A 24,656-nucleotide genomic window follows, 5' to 3' on the forward strand; every position below is an offset into this window, starting at 1 on the left:
GTACAACCCAGGAGCAGAATTAGGTCGATCGGACTATTGCGTCTGCTCCGCCTCCCATCGTGGCTGATTTATTTTCCCGATCAGCCTCGACTTTAAATGCACCCAGTGACCCGGCCTCCACAGCCGTGTTCGGCAACAAATTTCACACATTCACCACCCTCTGCTCAGAAGTTCTTCCTCATCTCTGTTCTAACTGAGTGTGCCTCTATTCTGAGATTGTGCCCTCTGGTCCTAGACTCCCCCACTTTAGGAAACATCCTCCCCAATTTCACCTAGAGAGAGAAGGGGGTGCTGGAGGGAGTAGGGAGTGTGCATGTAACTTCTAGACCAGTCCCACTGTATGGACATAGAAAGACTTGTCAGAGAGACTCGCTCTGACCTTCGACCCTGCTTCAGAGAAAAACAAGTTTCCACTCCATCTGAGGAAGGGGTGTGGGAGCAGATTCAACTATCCTCAGCCAATAGGGAGTGATACCCCAGAGAGAAATTCTCCTAGAACGGAGGGGGAGGGTTTCTTTTGACCAACTTCTCCCTACCGAGATAGTCAAATGTAAATTGGGTGAAGATTAGACTACAAGTTTACATACAGCTGTGCACATCTATCTCAAGGCTGCTGAGACATTTGCTTTTTTTTAAAATACAAAACTTGCAAACAAGAGAGGAAGTCGAAAATGCTGAAAGTTGAAAGATGGGTTTTGGTTTGATCTGTCACTGGAAGTGGGGACTAGTTGGGGAAGCCCCTTTAAGGGTTTAACCAAAACAAACACAAGCGGCAGAACTAGAAGAAGGTGTGGTGAAAGTATGAGAACAGTTGCCGAAAGTAATCATCTGCGCACGGTAACTGCACAGAGCTGGGCTGTGAAACGGCGTCCATTTCTGGGCCTTGGGTTTCACCTGAGACATTTGAACGAAACAGTTCCTCCATCATAAAAGCTTTCTCCACAGAGTATCAATTGGATCAGTCACTTACCTTGCTTCATTATCACAGGTGCGCGTGGGTTGAGACGTAAATAAGTTTCCTGATTCACAGTCCACACGTTGCTGTCAAACATCACTCCTTTTTGCTGAATACCATGGCAGGACTTTCATACGATGAAAGACTGGATTGACTAGGCTTATACTCACTGAAATTTAGAAGATTGAGGGAGGATCTTATTGAAACGTATAAAATCCTAAAGGGATTGGACAGGTTAGATGCAGGAAGATTGTTCCTGATGTTGGGGAAGTCCAGAACGAGGGGTCACAGTTTGAGGATAAAGGGGAAGCCTTTTAGGACCGAGATGAGGAAAAACTTCTTCACACAGAGAGTGGTGAATCTGTGGAATTCTCTGCCACAGGAAACAGTTGAGGCCAGTTCATTGGCTATGTTTAATAGGGAGTTAGATATGGGCCTTGTGGATAAAGGAATCGGGGGTATGGAGAGAAGGCAGGTACAGGGTTCTGAGTTGGATGATTAGCCATGATCATACTGAATGGCGGTGCAGGCTCGAAGGGCCGAATGGCCTACTCCTGCACCTATTTTATATGCTTCTATATTAACATAAAGTGAGCCTGCTTCCCACTTTTGAACAATGATGAACTATTCTCCCTACTACCAGCCTCCTTAACGCTACTCCACTCCGCTCATTCAGATCATCCATGGTTACAGCCCTCGACCTTGCCTTTGGCAAATGCAGTGGATCAATGCTCCTCTCGCCTGCATCGTTACTGATGACTCAGAAAATGTGAAAATGTTGATAGAACTTCATTGGCCCAGAACGTTAACTCCATTTCTCTTGCAGCAGTATTGCCTTGACCCACTGAGGATCTGCAACATTTAAGATGAAGATCTCAAGATTAGCTTTATTTGTCACGTGTACATCAAAATATACAGGGAAATGCGTTGTTTGCATCAAATCAAATCAGCAAGGATTGTGCTGGGGCAGCCCACAAGTGCCACTCCAGTTCCATCTTGAACATAGCATGGCCACAACTTACTAACCCCAACCTGTACGCCTTTGGACTGTGGCAGGAACCCAGAGCACCCGGGGAAATCCGGCACGGTCATTGGGAGAAATGTACAAAATCCTTACCGACAGTGGTGGGAATCGAACCCTGATTAGCTACTGTACTAACTGTTATGCTAATGTGCAAACCGTTAGTAAGCGCCAAATTCTGAAAAACTCTATGTTGCCTAAGAGGAAATTCACAAACACGTTGTGATAGGAATATCAACGGTTAAAGAGAATCAAAATCGGCTTTAATATCACCGGCACGTGTTGCGAAATTGTTAACTTAGCAGCAGCAGTTCGATACATGAAATATAGAAAAAAAGTAAATCAATTACAGTAAGTATATGTACATTAAATAGTTAAATTAAAAATAGTGCAAAAACAAAAATTTAATGAGTGAGGTAGTGTCCATGGGTTCAATGTCCATTTAGAAACGGGATGGCTGAGGGGAAGAAGCTGTTCCTGAATTGTTGAGTGTGCACTTTCAGGCTTCTGTACCTCCTTCCTGATGGTAACAGTGAGAAGAAGGCATGTCCTGGGTGATGGGGGTCCTTAATAATGGACACCACTGTTCTGAGGCACCGCTCCTTGAAGATGTCTTGGGTATTACAGAGCTGACTAACAACTTTCTGTAGCTCCTTTCGATCCTGTGCCGTAGCTCCTCACCCCCTGCCCCCATATCAGACAGTGATGTAGTCAGTCAGAATACTCCCCACGGTACATCTATAGAAGTTCTTGAGTGTTTTGGGCAACAAACCAATCTCCTTAAACTCCTAATGAAATATAGCTGCTGTCTTGCCTTCTTTATAGCTGCATTGATATGTTGGAACCAGGTTAGATCCTCGGAGATTCCCAGGAGCTTGAGATTACTCACTCTCTCCACCTCTGATCCCTCTATGAGGATTGGTTCATGTTCCCTCATCGTACCCTTTCTGAAATCAGCTCTTTGGTCTTATGGACATTGAGTGCCAGGTTGTTGCTGCGACACCACTCAACTGGCTGTCATATCTCGCTCCTGTACGCCCTCTCGGCGCCATCTGAGATTTTGCCAGTAATGGTTGTATCATCAGCAAATTTATGGATGGCATTTGAGCTATTCCTAGCCACACAGTCATGGGTATAGAGGGAGTAGAGCAGAGGGCTAGGCACACACCCCTGAGGTGCGCCAGTGTTGATCGTCAGCAAAGAGGAGATATTATCACCAATCTGCACAGATTGTGGTCTTCTGGTTCAGAAGTCGAGGATGCAGTTGCAGGGGGAGGTACAGAAGCCCAAGTTCTGTAGCTTACCAATCAGGACTGTAGGGATGATTGTATTAAACGCTGAACTATAGTCAATGAACTCCATCCTGACATAGGTCAAGATGATTTAAGGCCATGTGAAGAGGCATTGAGTTTGCATCTACCAGAGACCTATTGTGGCAATATGCATATTGCAGTGGGTCCAGATCCTTGCTGAGGCAGGAATTGATTCTGGCCATGACCAACCTCTCAAAGCATTTCATCACATAGATGTGAGTTACTGGGCAATAGTCATTACAGCAGCTCAGTCCATTCTTCCTGGGCACTGGTATAATTGTTGCCTTTTTGAAACAGGTGGGAACTTCCACCCATAGCAGTAAGAGGTGGAAAATGTCCTTGAATACTCCCGCCAGTTGGCTGGCACAAGTTTTCATAGCCTTACCGGGTACTCCATCGGGGCCTGCTGGAAGACTGCCAGACATCGGCCTCCAAGACAGAGATCACAGTGTCACCTGGTGCAGCAGGGATCTTCTGTAGCTATATTTTCCATTTCAAAGCGGGTATAGGGGGCGTTGAGCTCATCTGGTAGTGAAGCATCGCTGCCTTTCATCCTATTGGGTTTTGCATTGTAAAAAGTAATGTTCTGCAAATCCTGCCAAAGTTGACGTGCACTTGATGTTTCATCTCTTGGCCATCAGCAGCCCACCTCTCTTCCCCTTCCAGTCCCTCATGGTTATCACTGCTCCACTGTCCCTTTCCCTCACCTGTATGCCTTGCTCACCTAATCTCCCCGTATCAATGTCAATTTGCCTATGACTCTGGCAGGAAGGCAGAAATAGCTTACCTTTGCAGCACGCCTCTTTGTTTTATTCAAATCCTGATCTGGAGGTGAACCTAAGCATGTTATCTTCAGGGACACAGCTACCACGCAGCTCCACTGGTCCAGTTTCAACACCACCCTCCAGTGCTGCCTGCGTGAAGTTTGCACGTTCCCCCTGTGACAGTGAGGACTGCCTCTGGATGCTCCAGTTTCTTCCTGCATCCTAAAGAAGAGTGGGTAGATAGGTCAGTTGCCCCCTAATGAGTTCTTACTTATTTATTGGGATACAGTGTGGAATAGACCCTTCTGGCTTGTCAAGCTGCACCACTCAACAAATCCCGATTTAGCTTTAGCCTATTTACAACAACCAATTAACTTAGTAACTGGTACATCGTTGGACTGTGGGATGAAATTCGCCCGTTCACAAGGAGGGCATACAAACTCCTTATAGATGACATTAGAATTGGACTCGGAAATCTGGCGCCCCGACCTGTGACAGTGTTGTGCTAACTGCTATGCTATTGTGGCGCCCCGAGTAGGGTGGGGCGTAGAGACCCCACCCAGCCTGAACATTCTCTCCTCTCCCCTCTGCCATCAGTCAGCAGGCACAAAGCCTGAAATCAAGTACCACAAGGCTCCATCCCAGTGTTGCTTTGCTTCTTCAGATGGCCCCACGGATCCCTGTTGTGACCTTCCCTCCCTGGGAAGTCTGGATGTCCAGCTTCTTCCCCTTTACCATCAGTCTCCTGATCCAGTTACCTCTGAGGTGCTGCCGCATTAACTCTAACATCTGTAAGGGGGTTTCGTCTCTTATGTTACTGTGTAGGCTAATTAAAATGGCTTCTTTGTTATGTTATACTTGGGAATGCTTCTTTGTTATGTTAAACGCTGAGAAAGTTTTTGCGCTAGCAGCTTGTTTTGGGTTAGGCGGTGATAAGAAGATGTTACGAACCAATTGGGATAGTTGTTATGTTTTTGGTGTATTTGAAGATACTGTATGCGTGGGGTTTTGGGGCAGAAGGCGGGAGAGCGAGACAGAGGATGGACCAGGTGCTGTGATGTCCGCTAACGGGGTCAGACCCCGAGGAGGGCGTTCGGCGAGGAGACGAAGACGGACTCATGTGGAGCGTCCGGTCGACCACCGTTGTTGATCCCAGGCAGCCAGTTGAGGTGGTCCGAGGGGTCGCAGGGTGAAGAAGAAGGTCCTGAGCTCCAACTGTTTGTGCATGAAGAGATTGAACTTTGATAAGTGTGGCGCCTTTTATCTTCCTTTTATATTTTATTCTCTATTAATTATATAGTTCCAGTAATATCTATAAACCGTAAATCATTTAAACGTATCCGGTGTATTGTCTGTTATTTGGGCGGGGTCACACAGCATCCACACAAACTATTACCCAGTTTGCCGGGGCCAAAGGCTATTTCCCTAGACGTCAGCGAGCCGAGCGACCCTGAGGTTGGCCGGGGGGCTACACATCTCTCAGTTATTCCATTACAGTCACTTCAGCATTTCTTTATTTTTAAATTTATTTATTGAGATAATCATGCCCCTCCAGCCCTTTGAGCCTCGCCGCTCAGCAGTCTTCCAATTGTTAATCCTAGTCTAATCGATTAATCTGCCAATTGAAAGGTCTTTGGACTGTGGGAGGAAACCAGAGCACCCGGAGGAAACCCACACGTACAGAAGAACATGCAAACTGCTTACAGACAGCGGTGGGAATCGAACCCAGGTCGCCCGAACTGTAAAGCATTTTGCTAACCACTAGGCTACCATGTCGCCACATATTTTTGTCACGACTTCAGACTGCACTACAGTCCTCGCATTATCCTACTGAACTATGCACCATTCTGTCGTCTTGTGCTCCGCTTCGTATTTAACATTACTTCATACACTGCTTACCCTGGTCTTCACGGGAGCAAGGAATTTCATGCCGGTCTAAGCTAATCTGAATCCAGAGAATTCCAAACATTCGTGTCCTTCTGAGTGGGAAGATACCATTCCACACCTCTGCCTAAAATGGCAACCCCTCATTCCGAAGTGGTGCCCTACCCCTGAGTGTAGATACCCCCCACCAGAGGAAACATCCTCCCAGAAACTACCTGTCAATCTCCACGCAACTGCTCAAAGCTGCAGGAAACTGAAGAGAGTTGTGGACCCAGCTCAGCACTTCATGCAAACCAGCTTCCCCTTCATTATCTCTATTTTTATTTTATTTAGAGATACAGACTCATTCCAGCCCAACGAGCCCAGCAACCCACCTACTTACCACTAACCTAGTCACGGGACAATTTACAACGACCAATTAACCTACCAACCCATATGTCCTTTGGATAATGGGGGGAAACCTGAGCACCCAGAGGAAACCCACATGGTCACGGGGAGAACATACAAACTCCTTAGAGACGAAGCCGGACTTGAACCCGGGAGAGAGGCGTTGGAGTCGGCACGCTCTATCGGAGTGCCGGGGCTGGTGTGGCATGGCGTCCAGTGCTGCCCCCCACTGTTCACTTGGCAGAAGACAAGTCTGATTGTGTTCGACTGCAGACTGCTGCAACGTTCACGGACCCAGGGTCCAGGGCTAGGTTCATTTTACCAATATCCACGTGCTTGTTATGTAATGTGCACCTTGAGCTGTGTGTGACTGTTGGTAATGAGTTTTGCACTTTGGCCCCAGAGTAACGCTATATTCATGGGTACTTACGTATGGTTGGATGACAATTAAGCTTGAACTCTGATCTACTTTGTCCTGATCTGTGATAGTGTTGTACTAACTGCAACATTACCATGGTGCCACGTGGCATCTAGACTTCCCGTTGCCTCAGGAAAGCAGCCAGAATAATCATGGACCCCTCCCACCCCAGTTATTTTTACTTCTGCTCCCCTCCCATCAGGCAGGAGATACAAATGCCTAAGAATACATACCACCAGGCTCAACGACTGCTTCTATCCCGCTGTTATCAGATTATTGAACACTAAAAGACGAACTCTTGATCCCCCTGCACTGTCAGACAAAATATTAAACTGAATCCACCTGCTCCTGTGCCCACAGCCCAACTCTCTCACACTTTTGTTACACTGTGAATGCAAATATCATTTGAAAACAAGAGGCAGTTTTATGAGGAAATAATGTTGAAGTTCACAATATAAAATGCGACTTCATTTAAAGCCATTCTGATTTATTGATCCTCTCTCTGTTTGAGTTAACCATGTTTCACTTGCTGGTCACCAAGGCACCTGCTTATTGCAATACTATACCATTTCTGTATGTAGTAACCTCTTGTGTAATCTATAGCAGTAGTGATTATTTTAAGAATTTTGTTAACATTACATTAATATTTCATTGCATTAAGTGTTCAATACTCAAAGATCAAAGTAAATTTATTATCAAAGTACATATTAGATTAGATTAGATTCGACTTTATTGTCATTGTGCCAAGTACAGATACAAAGCCAATGAAATGCAGTTAGCATCTGACCAGAAATGCAAAGAATAGTGTTATTTACAAAATAACTGAGAATAAAAAGTGCTACAGCACACAAATATAAAAGTACTGAGACAGTACAATATGGGTGCAATACTGCTTAGCGCTGTGATGTGAGGTTCAGCAGTGTCACAACCTCGGGGAAGGAGCTCTTCCTGTGCCTGCTGGTGCGGGAGCGGAGGCTCCTGTAGCACCTACCAGATGGGAGGAGGGTAAAAAGTCCATGGTTAGGGTGAGATGCATCCTTGATGCTTTTCGCCCTGCCCAGGCAGCGTTTATGGTAAATGTTCTCAATGGTGGGCAATTAGCTGCCGATAATCTGCTGGGCAGTTTTCACCATACCGCTTTACAGTCCGATATGGGACAATTGCCATACCACACTGAGATGCAGTTGGTGAGTATGCTCTCAATGGTACAGCGGTAAAAGTCCATCAGTATCCTGGGACAGAGGTGAGCTTTCTTGGTGCTCCCCCCAGGAAATAAAGGTGCTGTTGCACCTTTTTGATCAGGATGGAGGAGTTCAGGGACCAGGTGAGATCATCGGAAATGTGGACACCAAGGAATTTGAAGCTTGATACACGCTCCACTACAGCTCTGTTGATGTAGATGGGGACATGAGTGTGGCTCCTAGCATGCCTGAAGTCCACAATGATCTCCTTGGTCTTCTGGGTGTTATGGGCCAGGTTGTTGTTGGCACACCACATGGCCAGGTGCTGGAACTCGCCCCTGTAGGCCGTCTCGTCATCCCCTCTGATCAGGCCAACCACTGTGGTGTCGTCTGCGAACTTGATTATGGAGTTAGAACCATGTACAGGAACGCAGCCATAGGTGAAAAGGGAGTACAGAAGAGGGCTCAGCACACAGCCTTGAGGGTGAGAGTGGAGGAGGACGGGTTGTATAACCCTGAGGTTCATTTTCTTCTGGGCATGCTCAATAAATCTATAGAATAAAAACCATAATAGAATCAATGAAAGACCACACAGTAATGTAGTTGTTAGCACAATGCTTTACAGTCCAGGCAGCCTGAGTTCAGTTCCTGACGCTGCCTGTAGGAGTTTGTCGTTCACCCCGTGACCACATGGGTTTCCTCCGGGTGCTCTGGTTTCCTCCCACAGTCTAAAGCCATACCAGTTGGTAGGTGAATTGGCTTTGTAAATTGTCCCGTGATTGGGCTAGGATTAAATCGGGGGATCGGTGGCTGGCACAGCTCGAAGGGCCGTTTGAGCTGTAATTTGCTCTCAATAAATAAAATAAAGAACTTGGGTGTTCAACCAGTGCACAATAAAACAACAAATTGCGCAAATACAAAAAGAAAATAATAATAATAAATAAGCAACAAATATCAAGAGCATGAGATGGAGAGTCCTTGAAAGTGAATCTATTGGTTGTGGGAACATTTGGAAGATTGGCCAAGTGAAGTTATCCCCCCTGGTTCAAGAGCCTGATGGTTGAGCAGTGATAACTGTTCCTGAACCTGGTGATGCACATCCTGAGGCTCCTGTACTGTCTTCCTGATGGCAGCAGTGAGAAGAGAGCATGTCCTGGGTGGTGATGGGGTCTCTGATGATGGATGCTGCTTTCCTGCTGCAGCATTTCATGTAGATACAAGGTTACAATAATATGTTTAGCTAAAATTTAAGACCACAAAACTTCTAAGCAGAATTGGGCCATTTGGCCCATCGAGTCTTCTTCATCACTCACAACACGCTGGAGGAACTCAACAGGTCGGGCAGCATCCGTGGAAAAGATCGGTCGACGTTTCGGGCCGGAACCCTTCGTCAGGTCTGTAGAGGGAAGGGACAGAGCCCCTATAAAGAAGGTGGGGGGAGGGTGGGAAGGAGAAAGCTGGTAGGTTCCAGGTGAAAAACCAGTAAGGGGAAAGATAAAGGGGTGGGGGAGGGGAAGCAGGGAGGGGATAGGCAGGAAAGGTGAAGAAAGAATAGGGGAAAACACAATGGGTAGTAGAAGGAGGCGGAACCATGAGGGAGGTGATAGGCAGCTGGGGAAGGGGGCAGAGTGACATAGGGACAGAGGAAGGGAGGGGGAGGGAATTACCGGAAGTTGGAGAATTCTACGTTCATACCAAGGGGCTGGAGACTACCTAGACGGTATATGAGGTGTTGCTCCTCCAACCATTTCATCATGGCTAATATATTTTTCCTCAAAATCCCACTCTCCTGCCTTCTCCCCATAACCTTTGACACTCTTACTAATCAAGAACCTATCGACGTCTGCTGTAAATACACCCAGTGACTTTTCCTCCACAGCAGTTTGTGCCATTAATTCCACAGATTCAGAATCACATTCATTATCGCTGACATACACTCAGTGGCCACTTTATTATGAACTTCCTGTACCTAATAAAGTGGCCTCTGGGTGCTTCTTCCTGGTCTTTTGCTGCCGTAGCCCATCCACTTCGAGGTTTGACGTGTTGTCTGTTCAGAGAAGCTCTTCTGCACACCGCTGTGGTTATTTGAGTTCCTGTCACCTTCCTGTCAGCTTGAACCAGTCAGGCCATTCTCCTCTGACCTCTCTCATTAACAAGGCATTCTTGCCCACAGAACTGCTGTTCATTTGGATTTTTTTGTTTCTTGCACCATTCTCTGTAGACTCCAGGGACTGTTGTGCGTGAAAATTCCAGGAGATCAGCAGGTTCTTCGATACTCAAACCACCCCGTCTGGCACCAACAATCATTCCACAATCAAAGTGATTTAGAATCACATTTCTTCCCCATTCTGATGTTTGCTCTGAACAACAACACAACCTCTTGGCCATGTCTGCATGTTTTTATGTATTGAGTGGCTGTCACATCATTGGCTGATTAGATACTTGCATTAACGTGCAGATGTACTGGTGTACCTCACGAAGAGGCCACAGAGAGTTCGTCGTGCGATATGCTGCTTTGGAGCAGCAGCAGGGTGTAGTACAACAAATATTACCGATAGTTAGAATAAGAAATGCAAAATAAATGTACGGTGCAGAGATAGAGCAAAATAGGGAGGTAGTGTTCATGGGTTCATTGTCTGTTCAGAAATCTGATAGCAGAAGGAAAAAAGCTTTTCCTAAACCATTGAGTGTGTGTTTCCAGGCTTCTGTACCTCACCACCCTCTACCTAAAGAAATTCCTCCTTATCTCTATTCTAAAGGGACGTCCCTCTATTCTGAGGCCGTGCCCCCTGGTCCTTTTAAAGTAGTTACATTAAAAGATGAGTAAATACTGTTCAGAATTATGTGTGCTTTAGTGGGCTGCGTTGTTAATTTGACTATCGGGAACACAATAAATCCATCCAGACTTGATAAAACAATAGAGTCTTACACAATTACACACTGTTAACATGGTATAAAATTCCAAGGAACATTGTGGGAAGCTTATCTAAACAAATTTGACCTTGAGCGACAAACGGACTGAGCAAAGAGGGGGTGCAAGGTGATGGTTGTCTGTCATATCGGACAGTGGCGGGAGACCGGTGCGGGAGGGCTTTTAAAGAGGAAAAGCCGCTGCACTGGGGCAGTTCCACTCTCGCGACCTTGGAGGTGTGGTCCAGTGGTACGAACAAGCGTCACAAACTGGGGCCTTCCTTGGTTGCGGTGGATGACCGTTTCTGCTACCGTCACAAAGAGTTTGCACTTTCTCCCCGTGACCGCATGGGTTTCCTCCGGGTGCCCTGGTTTCCTCCCAAAGAAAGACTTAAGGGGAACCAGAGGGGGAGCTTCTTCACTCAGAACGTGGAACGGGTGTGGTGAACGCGGGTTTGATCGCAACATCTACTGTAGGAGAAGTTTGGATAGGTACGCTCATCAGAGGGGTCTGGAGAGCTGTGGTCCAAGCGCAGTCGATGGGAATAAGGGTTTGGCACGAACTAGATCGTGGCTGCTGGACAGCACAGCACAAAGGGCCGATTCCCTGCTCTGTCTCAATAAATAAAGTGAAACAGGTGATGATATGAGAACGGTCAAGCAAGGTCCCTGCAGACCTGCAGTCGGAAGTACGAATTCAGCTGCAGCAACTCAGCACATTAAATTCACTCTAGTCACAGAATCGTAGAACACCACAGCACAGAAACAGGCCCTCTGGCCCTTCTAGTTCATGCCAAACTATTCATCTTCCTAGTCCCATTGACCTCTACCCAAATCATAGCCCTCCATACCCTACCCATCCATGTACCTATCCAAATTTCTCTTCGATGTTGAAATTGAACCCACACCCACCACTTCAGCTGGCAGCTCGTTCCACACTCTGAGTGGAAAACGTTCCCCCTCAGGTTCCCCTTGAACATTTCACCTTTCACCTTCAACCCATCACCTCTAGTTCTATTCTCACCCAACCTGAGCGGAAAAAGCCTGTTTGCGTTTACCTGTCATAATTTTGTATATCTCTTTCAGATCTCCCCTCATTTTCCTACACTCCAAGGAACAAAGTCCAAACCTATTCAACCTTCCCTCAATTAAATCAAAATTTAAGCTTTTGAAATGAAAATCTCCTATTGGTAAAGATGGGTGAATGGTTTTAGGGAAGGAAAGTGGTATTAATAATTGGTTTATTATAAAGATAAAGATTATCTTTGGAATTTCCTGAGGTCGAGACAGTTGTAATGGAGACACAACTCTGTCATCCTTTTTCTGGTCCCCGGGGAGAGTGCGGATAATGATCCCAGGAATGAAAGGGTTAATATATGAGGAGAGTCTGATGAAAACCCACTTGGTCACAGGGAGTGTCTGTGGAATTCATTACTTTGACAGCTGTGGAGGCCAAGTCACTGGATATTTTTAAAACAGGGGTTGAAAAGTTCTTGATTAGTAAGAGTGTCAAAGGTTACAAAGAGAAAGCGGAAGAATGGGGTTGAGAAGGATAATAAATCAGCCATGATAGAATGGCAGAACAGATTCAATGGGCTGAATGGCCTCACTCTGCTTCTATGTCTTATGTTCTTTCCATGGTTCTCCTTGGCAATGTCGCAACAAAGAAACCAACGTGAACGGATTGCAGACTTCTCATCAACATATTCCTAATTCCATTTAATCAGGACCCTGCTTTTCCTTCCCACGTCCTCTTTAAACACAGGTCTCTGTCGACACCATCCTTACAGGTTGACAATAGCTAATCCAGACTGTGCCCATTGGCATCTGCCAGTCTCTGCCCCACACTTCTTGATCAGAATCCGATTTGATATCACTGGCATTTGTCGTGGAATTTGTTAACCTTGCGGCAGCAGTACAATGCGATACATGATAATAGAAGGAAAAACTGTGGATTACAGTAAGTATATATATATAGTAGTTAAATTAAATAAGTAGTGCAAAAATATAAATTTAAAAAATAGTGAGGTAATGTTCACGTGTTCAACATCCATTCAGAAAATAGAGAGCAGGGGGAAAAAGCTGTTCCAGAATCATTGAGTGTGTGACTTCAGACTTCTGTACCTCCTTCCTGATGGTAGCAATGAGAACAGGGCATGACCTGGGTGATGGGGGTCCTTAATGATGGATGCCACCTTTCTGAGGCATCGCTCCTTGAGGCTGACCTGGATACTACAGAGGCCAGTGTCCATGATGGAGCTGACTAAGTTTACACCTGTCTGCAGCTTATTTCGATCCTGTGCAGTAGCACCCCCCCACCACCTCTCCCCAGCACCAAATGGTAATGCAGCCAGTCAGAATGCTCTCCACCATACATCTGTCGAAACTTTCAAGTGTTTTCTGGAGACATACCAAATCTTTTCAAGCTCTTAATGAAATATAGCCACTGTTGTGCCTTCTTTGTAGCTACATCAATATATTGGGTCCAAGTTAGATTCTCAGAGATATTGACACCCAGGAATTTGAAATTGCAAATTCTTTCCACCTCTGATCCCCCTACGAGGACTGATGCGTGTTTCCTCATCTGACCCCTTCTGAAGTCCACAATCAGTTCTTACTGACGTTGAGGTAAGGTTATTGCTACGACACCACTCCACTAGCTAGTGTATCTCGCTCCTGTACACCCTCCCGTCACCGTCTGAAATTCTGCCAACAGTGGTTGTAACATCTGCCAATTTATAGATGGTATTTGAGCTATGCCTAGCCACACTGTCATGGGTGTAGAGCAGGTTGGGCAGTGGGCAAAGCACACATTCCTGAGGTGCGTCAGTGTTCACTGTTAGCGAAGTGGAGATGTTGTTTCTGGTCCACGTAGATGTGGTCTTCTGGTTAGGAAGTCGAGAATCAAGTTGCAGACAGAGGAACAGAGGCCCATAATAAGATAATAACCAGAATAGAATCAATGAAAGACCACACCAACTGGGTGTTTAACCAGTGTGTAAAGACACAAACCGTACAAATACTGAAAAGAGATAACAATAATAATAAATAAATAAGAATAAATATTGAGAACATGAGATGAAGAGTTTTTGAAAGTGAGTCAAAACTTTGTGACTACAGGGACACCTCCCCCCACTCCACCTGGTGCTTTGGCGTCCTCCCACATCTGAAAGACATGTGGGGCGGAGGCTTAACTGGCCACCATAAGTTGCCCCAGAGTGTGGGTGAGTGGTGGCTAACAGGAATGTAAAGTCAAACTCAGATTCAGATTCAGATTTACTTATCACGTGGACGTCGAAACACACAGTGAAATGTGCCGTTTGCGTTAGCAACCAGCAAAGAGTTCGCCGGGGGGGGCAGCCCGCAAGCGTTGCCACACGTTCTGTCGGCCACATAGCGTGCCGACGATGCTGGGCAGGGCTGCACAGAACACAACAAGCAACAAAACAACAACAGCAAAACAAGCCTTGTTCCTCCCTCCATCCTTCACAGTCAGTGTAGGAATGGGGGGGCAGGGGTCAGCACGGACTGGGTGGGCTGAATGGTCTGTTTCCCTGCTGTATTCATCATTCTGAGACACAGTCTGATACTGACATGTCAGATATGAGTTGTAAGACAAACAGTGCAGCAAAAGGAGGCATTTGTTCTCTCGAAGCTGCGTGAGTGAAATACTCCTGTGCACATAGCCTTTATTGTGCAACTGGAATGCTCTTTTTATATAATATTAATATAATTTAGAAACTATGCTAATATTTGCCAGCTATGTTAATATAATTGTGAAAAACCCTGGTCATAAATTTTCTATATAATAAACATGTCACAACCTTTACTTTGAAACAGTTTAGAGCTTCAACATATTTACATCATCAGTGTTTCAAGTTACAACTCTGTTACAAATTGTAACAATAAACACAGAATGGAAGTCGATAGCTCATTGTTATTAAACCGTCAGCCCGCTAAACACCGACGCTGTCTAGTCAAAACATTTTCCTTTTGCCATTGGACATTGTCGATTGTTTTGACAGCCTGACATTGTTTACTTGTGTGGCGAGTTGTGGTTTGTGTTTGTTTGATGTGTATTTTACAAAAAAATACATTTAAAATGCTGTGCAGTGTTCAGGCCACGTGAAAATTTCCTGGTCAGAGCAATGGTTGGTCCGTACAGCTGTAAAGAAAAATTAGAGGAATGTTGGAAGGATATCTCTGCTGGGAGAGGATCCAGCAAGTGAGCTGCCCTGAGAAGCAGAAGACTCTGGAACTGGATCAGAATTCTCAGGAGCTGGATAGACCGTTTGATTAATGTGCTACTGATCTGAGTCTTGAAAGTTAACGAAAACTGTCCTGTAACTGCCAAGTTGCATAGCTGGTCCAATCAGTCCTCACCAGCTCAGCACTCTGTGTGAGTGGAGCCTTATCTGATTCAGACGTCCTGATTGTAGCTCAGCAGGGATGTTGGGGAACGCAGATGCAGCTTGTCAGGAGTGTTTTAACTTCAAAGATGATTGCAGTGTCAGCTGTGCCTGGCCAGGAGACAGTGCAGTCGGCTCCAAAGCAGTGGGTCTGCCCTGGCAGTTTCAGATTCAGGTTTATCTATCACACGTACATTGAAACATACAGAGGAATGCGTCGTTTGCATTAACAACCAACACATTCATGGGGCGCGCCCGCAATATCGCCACACATTCTGGTGCCAACATAGCACACCCACGGTGTTCAGCAGAACACAAAATGACAACGGAACAAGCCCCAAGTTATGTATTGATGTATATTTTGACCCTTAGGGGTTGCTGCTTCCCTGGGTGTTTCGTACTGAACATACTGGGGAGGGCGTTCTGGCTGGATGACTTACAAGTAAGATACTCTGCGCATGTTTGTTCCTCGCCTCTCTGTCTCTCGTGTGTGTTACTCACGGCCGCCTGGCTTCCCAGTAACACAAACTTAACACCACTTTCCTCCCTCCCACCTCCTTACGCACACCAGGCATACCTCCAACCCCAGCACAGGCTAGTCCAGGCTTCCAACGTCCAGCCCCTGGCCCGGACTCGCAGACATTGGGCCTCTGACTTCTGGACACGCCCATCCAGGAGCTTCGCCCCCTGGGCCTCGACTTCCTGTCTTGCTCGCTTTGGTCTGTGACCGTCAGCCTCCAGTGTCGACCCCAGGACTCGCCGACCATGGGGCTTCAAACTCCAGAGTTGCACGGACCTCTGACCTCAGGACTTGCCAGCCCGGGCTGTCCCCGGCCTTTGTGCCTCCTGGCCGAGGGGACCTCCGACCCTGAAACTGGGGGACCTTGCCAACCTTGGGGGAGGGCAGCTCACCAGCCCTTGTCCTCAGAGCCCGCTGACCTGGGGTGTGTGTGGGGGTGGGGGGGGGCGCGGTCACTGGCATTTGTGCCTCCTGTTCGTGAGGACTTCTGATCCCAGAACTGGGGGATCTTTCTTTGGAGGAGGGTGGGGTAGCAAGTCGCTGGTCCTTGTCCACATGGTCAACATCTGCTGTCCATAGAGATCATGGCCTCCTACTCCAGAGAACTCTGAAATCGACTTCAGCTCCCACCCTGGCTCTTCATTTACTGCCCCTGACCTCCAATTCCATCCAATCCGGATAAGATCCAGTGCATCTGTAAACTCTATTGAGGGTGTTGGGGACTTGCCAAATCTCCTCAGCTTTCTAGGAAGTAGAGGCAGTGGTGTCGAAATGCAGCAGTGATACAACTGAACCCAGGACTCCTGGTAAGATCATTAACTCAAGAGATTCTGCAGATATTGGAAACCTCGAGGATCACACACAAAATGCTGGAGGAACTCAGCAGGTCCGGCAGCATTTATGGAGAGGAAGAAACAGAGACCTTTCATCAGGTCCAAAACATCAACTGTTTATTCCCCTTCATAGATGCTGCCTGACCTGCTGAGTTCCTCCAGCGTTTTGTGTGTGAGATCTTCAAGATTTCCAGCATAGAACGTGGAAGATAGAACCTAGAAATCATTACAGGCCCTTTGTCCCACAATGTTGTGCCGACCATGTACCCTACTCTAGAAACCGCCTAGAATTTCCCTACCACATAGCCCTCTGTTCTTCTAAGCTGCATGTGCCTATCCAAGAGTCTTTTAAAAGACCCTTTTGTATCCACCTCTAACACCACTGCAGGCAATGTATTCCACGCAGCCACCACTCTCCATCTGAAAAATTTACCCCTGACGTCCCCTTGGTATCTATTCCCAAGCACCTTAAAACTATGCCCCCTCGTGTCAGCCATTTCAGCCCTGGGAAAAAGCCTCTGGCTATCCACAAGATCAATGACCCTCGTCATCTTATACACCTCTGTCAGGTCACCTCTCATCCTCAGTCGCTCCAAGGAGAAAAGGCCGAGTTCACTCAATCTATTCTCATAAGGTACGCCTTCCAATCCAGGATCCTCGTAAATCTCCTCTGCACTCTCTATAGTATCCACATCTTTCCTGTAGTGAGGTGACCAGAACTGAGCACAGGACTCCAAGTGGGGTCTGACCAAGATCTTTATAGCTAAATACAGCTTATATAGCAGAATCTCTTGCGTTTATGATGGTAACACAGAATCTTTCAGGTGGCGTGATGTGCTCTGGAGCATAAACCAGAAATAACACTGCAACTGGGGCAAGGAGGAAGGATGGAAGGAGCTCCCCACAAAGGGAGGGGAGGATGGGAGGTGGGCTTGGGAGGGAACTCCATCACACAAGGGTGGGACTAGAGTGAGGGAGAGTGAGTGGAATAGATGTTACAATGGGAATCCAACAATGAACAGGCATGGGGTACCTTGTCCTTTCTGTAGGTCAGACTCTCACCTTCACAACACCACCTTCAGGACTCAGGCACCTGGGAAAGTTTATAGTCTGATTAGTGAACATGCAGACTGGTTAATCAGTGTTTATCATTGGAGCCAGTGCTTTAACAGAGCACAGGAGTCAGGAGATTGTGCTACCGGCTGGGAAGGACATGACGATTTTTGGAGAGGAGGAGGAAGAGAGTTATTGGAAGGATCTCGGCCGCAGGGATTCCGGTTACACAGTCGAGAAGTCAAACTGTTCTCCTTAGAGCAAAGAAGGTTACCAGGAGATTTGATAGAAGTACTTAATAGCCTAAAGACTGAAGATAAAGTAAATAAAGATAAAGGGCTGATAATCAGAGAGCGGAGACTTAAGGTAAAGGAAAATATTTGTTTCATCACCTAAACTACAGAGGAAGGTTGAACAAGTTGGGTCTTTATTCTTTGGAACGTAGAAGGTTGAGGGGGGACTTGACAGAGGTATTTAAGATTATGAGGGGGATAGATAGAGTTGATGTGGATAGGCTTTTTCCATTGAGAATGGGGGAGATTCAAACAAGAGGACATGAGTTGAGAGTTAAAGGGCAAAAGTTTAGGGGTAACATGAGGGGGAACTTCTTTACTCAGAGAGTGGTGATTGTGTGGAACGAGCTTCCAGCAGAAGTGGTTGAGGCAGGTTCGATGTTGTCATTTAAAGTTAAATTGGATAGATATATGGACAGGAAAGGAATGGAGGGTTATGAGCTGAGTGCAGGTCGGTGGGACTAGGTGAGAGTAAGAGTTCAGCATGGACTAGAAGGGCCGAGATGGCCTGTTTCCGTGCTGTAATTGTTATATGGTTATATGGATTATGGTTCGATTGCTCTCCCTGAAGTGGTGGAGGATAGAGATTCAACTTTAGAGCTTAAATTGTAGGTGGGGAAGTGATAAGAGGGCTGTGAGATGGAGTTAGAAGGAACGATTAAGGGCTGATAATCAGAGGGCAGAGATTGAAGATAAAGGAAATTATTAACACGTTGAGCGTTCTGATCACACTCCTAAAAGTGGTGGACAGAGATTCGACTTTCAAGCATAAATCGGGCAGATGCAGAATCTGAGGATGTATCAAGGAGTGGTGACAGAAGCTGGAGGGTGGGGTGAATGGTGTTTCACTGGATGGGCTTCCATAGTCACTATGTTGTGTATTTAATGAGCCAGTTATGAAATACAGTTCCTTAAGGTTGTCACAGCCAGGGTGTGGGGTGGGGGGAGGAAGTGGGGATAAGCTCCCAATACCTATTAAATGCTCCCAGTGGTGTGTGTCTCAAATAGCCTCTGACATCTAAGTCTTGCTCCTGGTCTTGATGTGTGGCTTAGCTACCAAGCCTAGTGGAACTGCTTCTACTGCTAGACGGGGCTTTGGGCAGACTGGGCTCATCAGCTGTGGCTAGAAGTAAACTCTGATCTCAAACCCCTGCTGCCTTGTAGCTATACTGTACCCATTCATGGGAGAGGCTTTGGGAGCAAAACCTGAGGAAAAATCCAGACTGTCCTGACGAAGGGTCCCGGCCTGAAACATGGACTGTACCTCTTCCTAGAGATGCTGCCTGGCCTGCTGCGTTCACCAGCAACTTTGATGTGTGTTGCTGGAAAAATCCAGAGTTAGATTCCCTAAGACAGACCTATTTTTTGTTTGGTAGAAAAATTCAAGTTGGGATTGGATCAGAATGATCAAATCAGTACATAGTGGGAAATGGCACACCTCAAGATAGTGTGATTAGCCCGTTACTTTTCATCATTATGATCAATGATGTCTTCACAAAGGTACCAGTGGATATAGGTAGGTCACTGTTTGCGGATGATGGGGCCTTGTAGAAAAGAGGCAGGAACTTGGAGCATATACAGTAATCAGGAAACTACAAGGAGCAATTGATGATGTGGTGGAGTGGGGTTATGATTGGGGATGTAGATTTTCAGCAGAAAAAACTCAAACTGTATTTTTCACCAGGAAAGGAATTGAGGTAGGGAAGAAGTTAAGGATGTATGGGATTGAATTAGAAAGGGTTGGCTCATTTAGATTTCTGGGAGTTATATTTGATTCACGATTAAAATCGGCAGACCATATCAGAAAAGTTGAGGAGAAATGTAAAAAAGTAATAAATGTGATGAGATGTTTGACTGGTAGGGAATGGGGAGCAAGTTGTTCAGCTTTTAAGAGAATGTATGTGGCTTTAGTGAGATCTGTGTCGGACTATGGAAATATAGTATATGGATCAGCAGCTAGGTCTCTTATAAGGAAACTGGATGTGATTCAGGCTCAGGCTTTCAGAGTGTGCAGTGGGGCTTTTAAAACATCACCAGTGTCAGCCCTACAGGTAGAAGTGGGAGTAATGCCTTTGGAACTAAGTTGATGGCAAACTACTGGGCTAATTTGCAGGGGCACAATGATTCTCACCCTACTAAAGGAGTGTTGCAGGAGTGCTGGAAAAATGGGAGGTTTCAGAGGAATAACTTTAGTCGGGTAGGGAATGATATTGCTAAAGAATGTGGAGTGTTTGATTTAAGGATAAGTCCTTCAGTAGTTTATCCGGTTGTAGCTCCATGGAAGCTTGTATGGCCTGACGTAGACTGGCATTTGTTTGAGGTAAAAAGGAAAGAAAGATATAAAACAGATTTGGTAAATGCATTTAACTGTCATGTGATGAAAAAGTATAGTGATTATACTCAGATTTATACGGATGGTGCTAAGGAACCTGAAACAGGAGTGGCAGGGTTTGGGGTGACTATACCAACAAAAGAAATTGGAATCAGCAGAAGAACATCTAATAAGTTAGGGGTGTTTACAGTGGAGATGCTGGCAGTGTTGGTTGCGTTGCGATAGGTGGAGAAAGCTAGACAAGTCAAAGTGTTGATATGCTCAGATTCATCCTCAGTTCTAGCAAGTTTAAGGTCTTTTCACTCAAACAGTTGGCAAAATGTACTTTATGAAGTCCTTCAGTCAGTCACAAGAATTGCAAATCAGGGAGGTCAGGTAAAATTTCTATGGGTTCCAGCACATGTAGGGGTGAAGGGGAATGAGACGGTGGATGAGTTGGCAAAGAGGGCGTTAAAGAAAGAAAATATAGAAATGCACATTAGTATCAGTAAAGCAGAGGTTAAGTGTGTAATTTGGGAAAAAATCAACCGAATGTGGCAATAAAGATTGGACAGGGAAGGGAAAGGGAGGCATTTATATCAAATACAAAAGAGTATTGCAGGTACTAGGGTAGGTAGTGGATACAGAAGAGAGGAAATTGTGTGGACTAGGTTAAAGCTGGGGCACTGTGCATTAAACACAACATTGAAAATGATAGGGAAACACCAGACAGGATTGTGTGAGGAATGTCAGGAAGAGGAGTCAGTAGAACATGTAGTTCTGAGTTGCAGGAAATATGGGATACAGAGAGAGATGATGAGAATTAATCTAAGGGAATTGGGGATGCAGGAATTTACATTAAAAGGGTTGCTGGGCATGGGTGAGAAAGCACAGGTCAGGGTATTTTTAGCTTTCTTAAGGGATACAGGAGTTTTTTTTATAGAATATGATGGATAAGCAGGGATAGGGTACCGGGATGGCCAAAGATGGGAGGATAAAGTGTAGGTTAGGGTATGTGTGTGTGTGTATGTGTGTGTGTGTGTGTGTGTGTGTGTGTGTGTGTGTGTGTGTGTGTGTGTGTATGTGTGTGTAATTGGGTGAAGGGATTTAGAATGTAAGTCTATTGCACACTCTGGAGCAGAAGGTGGTGGTAATGCACCACTAAGCTGGGTGCCAACTGCCGTAAAACAAGATGGAGGAGAAGAAGAAGACCTATGTTAAGTTCAACACTGACTGGCAACTCCTGCGACCCGCTGGTGCCAAGTGGTATCAATCTTTGCTTTTCCTTTGGGCTCAGCAGCTGTGTGGAGAGAGGAAGCCTGCTGCATGGGCAACAGTTTGCCCTCCACATCGCACTTCACTGGGTTGCATATCAGCATTTAGGGCACAACGTCCATGGTCGACAAACCAACGGAGGCCATCTATCAAATACGGAAGTGGAAGTTGTTCTGGAAGTCCATTTGAAGTGGGACATTGGAAAATTTACATCTGTGGGACTCGTTGAAGACCCCTTGCAACACCATCTGGTATGGAGGGTCCACTGCACAGGACCAGGAAAAAGCTTCAGAGGGTTGCAAACTCAACCAGCTCCATCAGGGGCTCTAGCCTCCCAGCACCGAGGACATCTTCAAAAGACAATGCCTGAAGAAGGTGGTATCCATCATGAGGATCCTCACTATCCAGGACACGCCCTCAAGCCCTCTTCTCCCTACTACTCATCAAGGAGGAGGTACAGGAGCCTGAAGACACGCACTCAACAATTTAGTCTGTCCTGAGCCTAATAGGCTCATTAGGCCGGTGCTTCTGCCGGTTTCCGTGGCGTGAAGCGACTAAGAGTACGAGACTCCCCCCCCCCCCCGGAGAGGACGCCAGTCTATCGCGAGATTAACCCCCAGCATCTGCTGGTACCCATTTTCAGCTAGGTGGACTGGAGCAGGGTGTGGTGAAGTGCCTTGCTCAAGGACACAACCCGCTGCCTCGGCCGTGGCTCGAACTCACGACCTGCAGATCGCTAGTCCAATGCCTTAACCACTTGGCCACACACCGCTCAACAATTTCGGGGCAACTTTTTCCCCTCCGCCATCAGAATTCTGAATGGACAAAAGGACAATGAACGAACCCGTGAAAACAACCTCACTATTTTTTGATTCTTGTTTTGCACTACTTATTTGTTTTAATTATATATATATTTTTAAAATTGTAATTTATAATACATTTTACGTATTGTACTGTATTGGTGGCGTAAAACAACAAATTTCCTGGCGTATGCCAGTGGTGCGGAGCCAGTGGGCAAAGGAGTGGCCATGGTACTGCCCGTGTTCAAGGACCCATCTGTGAATCTGAACGAACATAACATGGCTGTCACGGGCTTTATATAAACAGCTGTGGATGAGTGTGTCCCCACACAATCATTCAGAGTCTTTGTCAGCTAGAAGCCCTGGACAAACCATGACACCCACAATCTGCTGAGGGCCAGGTCAGAGGCATTCAAGTCTGGTAACCAAGAAAATTACAAGACCTCTAGATATGATGTGAAATGGCAATTCTGGGCTAAACTCCAATCAACGAAGGATACTTGACAGCTGTGTCAGGGCTTGACTGCTATCACCTCTTATAAATTAAAATCGAGCCACATAGTCAACAACAGGGCTTCGCTTCCAGATGAGCTCAACACCTTCTATGCTCGCTTTGACCATCAAAATATAGAGGAACCATCATGAACTCCCGCAGCCCCTGATGACCCTGTGATTTCAGTCTAAGGCCAACATGTGAGCGCCCTTCAGGAGGATGAACAGGTGAAAAAGCATCTGGCCCAGATGGGGTACACGGTCAAGTACTAAAGAGCTGAGCTGATCAACTATCTGGGGAGTTCACTGAGATCTTTAACCTCTCGCTTCGGCAGTCTGAGGTACCCAGCAGCTTCAATGATACAGCACGGGACCATAGAGGGAGGGAAGGTAGGAAGAATGCCCAGGAGAGAGGTGTCAGAGTCAGTGTACTCCATAAAGAGCTGTGTGGCGCGGCGTCCAAGCTGGAGTCAGTGCTGCCCCCCGGTGTTCACTCAGCAGAAAACAAGCTGTGTTGTGTTCGACTGCAGACTGCGCAACATTCATGGACTGGGGTCTTGGACGATATTATTCCTGTGTGACTGTATTTTACTGATACTACGCTATATGTGCATTGTGCTGTTTGTGACTGCTGGTTCTGCGTTTTGCACCTTGGCCCCGGAGCAATGCTGTTTTGTTTGCTCTACTCATGGGTATTCACATATGGTTGAATAACAAGTAAACTTGAACTTGAACAATGGCGGCAATTGTCAATCATTACCTGAAGCGTGATCACCTTGGCATCTACAAAGTACAGTCAGTCCAAAGTGTAAACACACAGTGATAAGAGCAAGGTGTAATTAAACAGTCCTCTTATACAAAGTCCATTTATTACTAATAAGCCTCGTATCAGTACCAGGCAGTGGGTGAACACTGATTGAAGCCCTGTCCAGGACCATACCCAGTCAAGCTCTGATGATGAGGCCACCCTCAGGGTGGAGGAGCAACACCTTATATTCAATCTGTGTACCCTCCAGCCCGATGGCATGAATATCGATTCCTCCTTCCAGGGAACAAATTTCCCCTGCCTTCCTCTATTCCCCACTCTTTCTACTTCTCACCTGCTATTACTTCCCCCTGAAAGTAATCTTTCTCCTCCTCCTTCCCGTTCTCCCATGTCCACTCTTCTCTTTTATCAGATTCCTTCTTCTCCAGCCCTTGACCTTTCTCACCCACCTGGCTTCACCCATCACCTTCCAGCTCGCCCCTTTCCCTCCCCCCACTTTTTATTCTGGCATCTTCCCCCCTCACAAATAGAGAAAGCTTGGACACAGTGCGAGAGGGAGGATAGGCAGGTGACAGAGAAGGGACGCGCTCAGACCGGAGGTTTGAGATGTGTCCATTTTAATGCGAGGAGTATTATGAACAAAGCTGATGAGTTTAGAGCGTAGATCAGCACTTGGAGCTATGATGTTGTGGCCATTACAGAGACTTGGATGGTTCAGGGGCAGGAATGGCTACTTCAAGTGCCAGGCTTTAGATGTTTCAGAAAGAACAGGGAGGGAGGCAAAAGAGGTGGGGGCGTGGTACTGTTGATCAGAGATAGTGTCACAGCTGCAGAAAAGGAGGAAGTCATGAAGGGGTTGTCTACGGAGTCTCTGTGGTTGGAAGTTAGGAACAGGAGGAGGTCAATAACTCTACTGGGTGTTTTTCACAGACCACCCAATAGTAACAGGGATATCGAGGAGCAGATAGGGAGACAGATTCTGGAAAGGTGTTGTGGTGGGAGATTTTAATTTCCCAAATATTGATTGGCAATATTTGAGGGTTTAGATGGGGTGAAATTTGATAGGTGTGT

The sequence above is a fragment of the Mobula hypostoma genome, chromosome 22 (assembly GCF_963921235.1).
Source record: "Mobula hypostoma chromosome 22, sMobHyp1.1, whole genome shotgun sequence".
In the NCBI taxonomy this organism is placed as follows: domain Eukaryota; kingdom Metazoa; phylum Chordata; class Chondrichthyes; order Myliobatiformes; family Myliobatidae; genus Mobula; species Mobula hypostoma.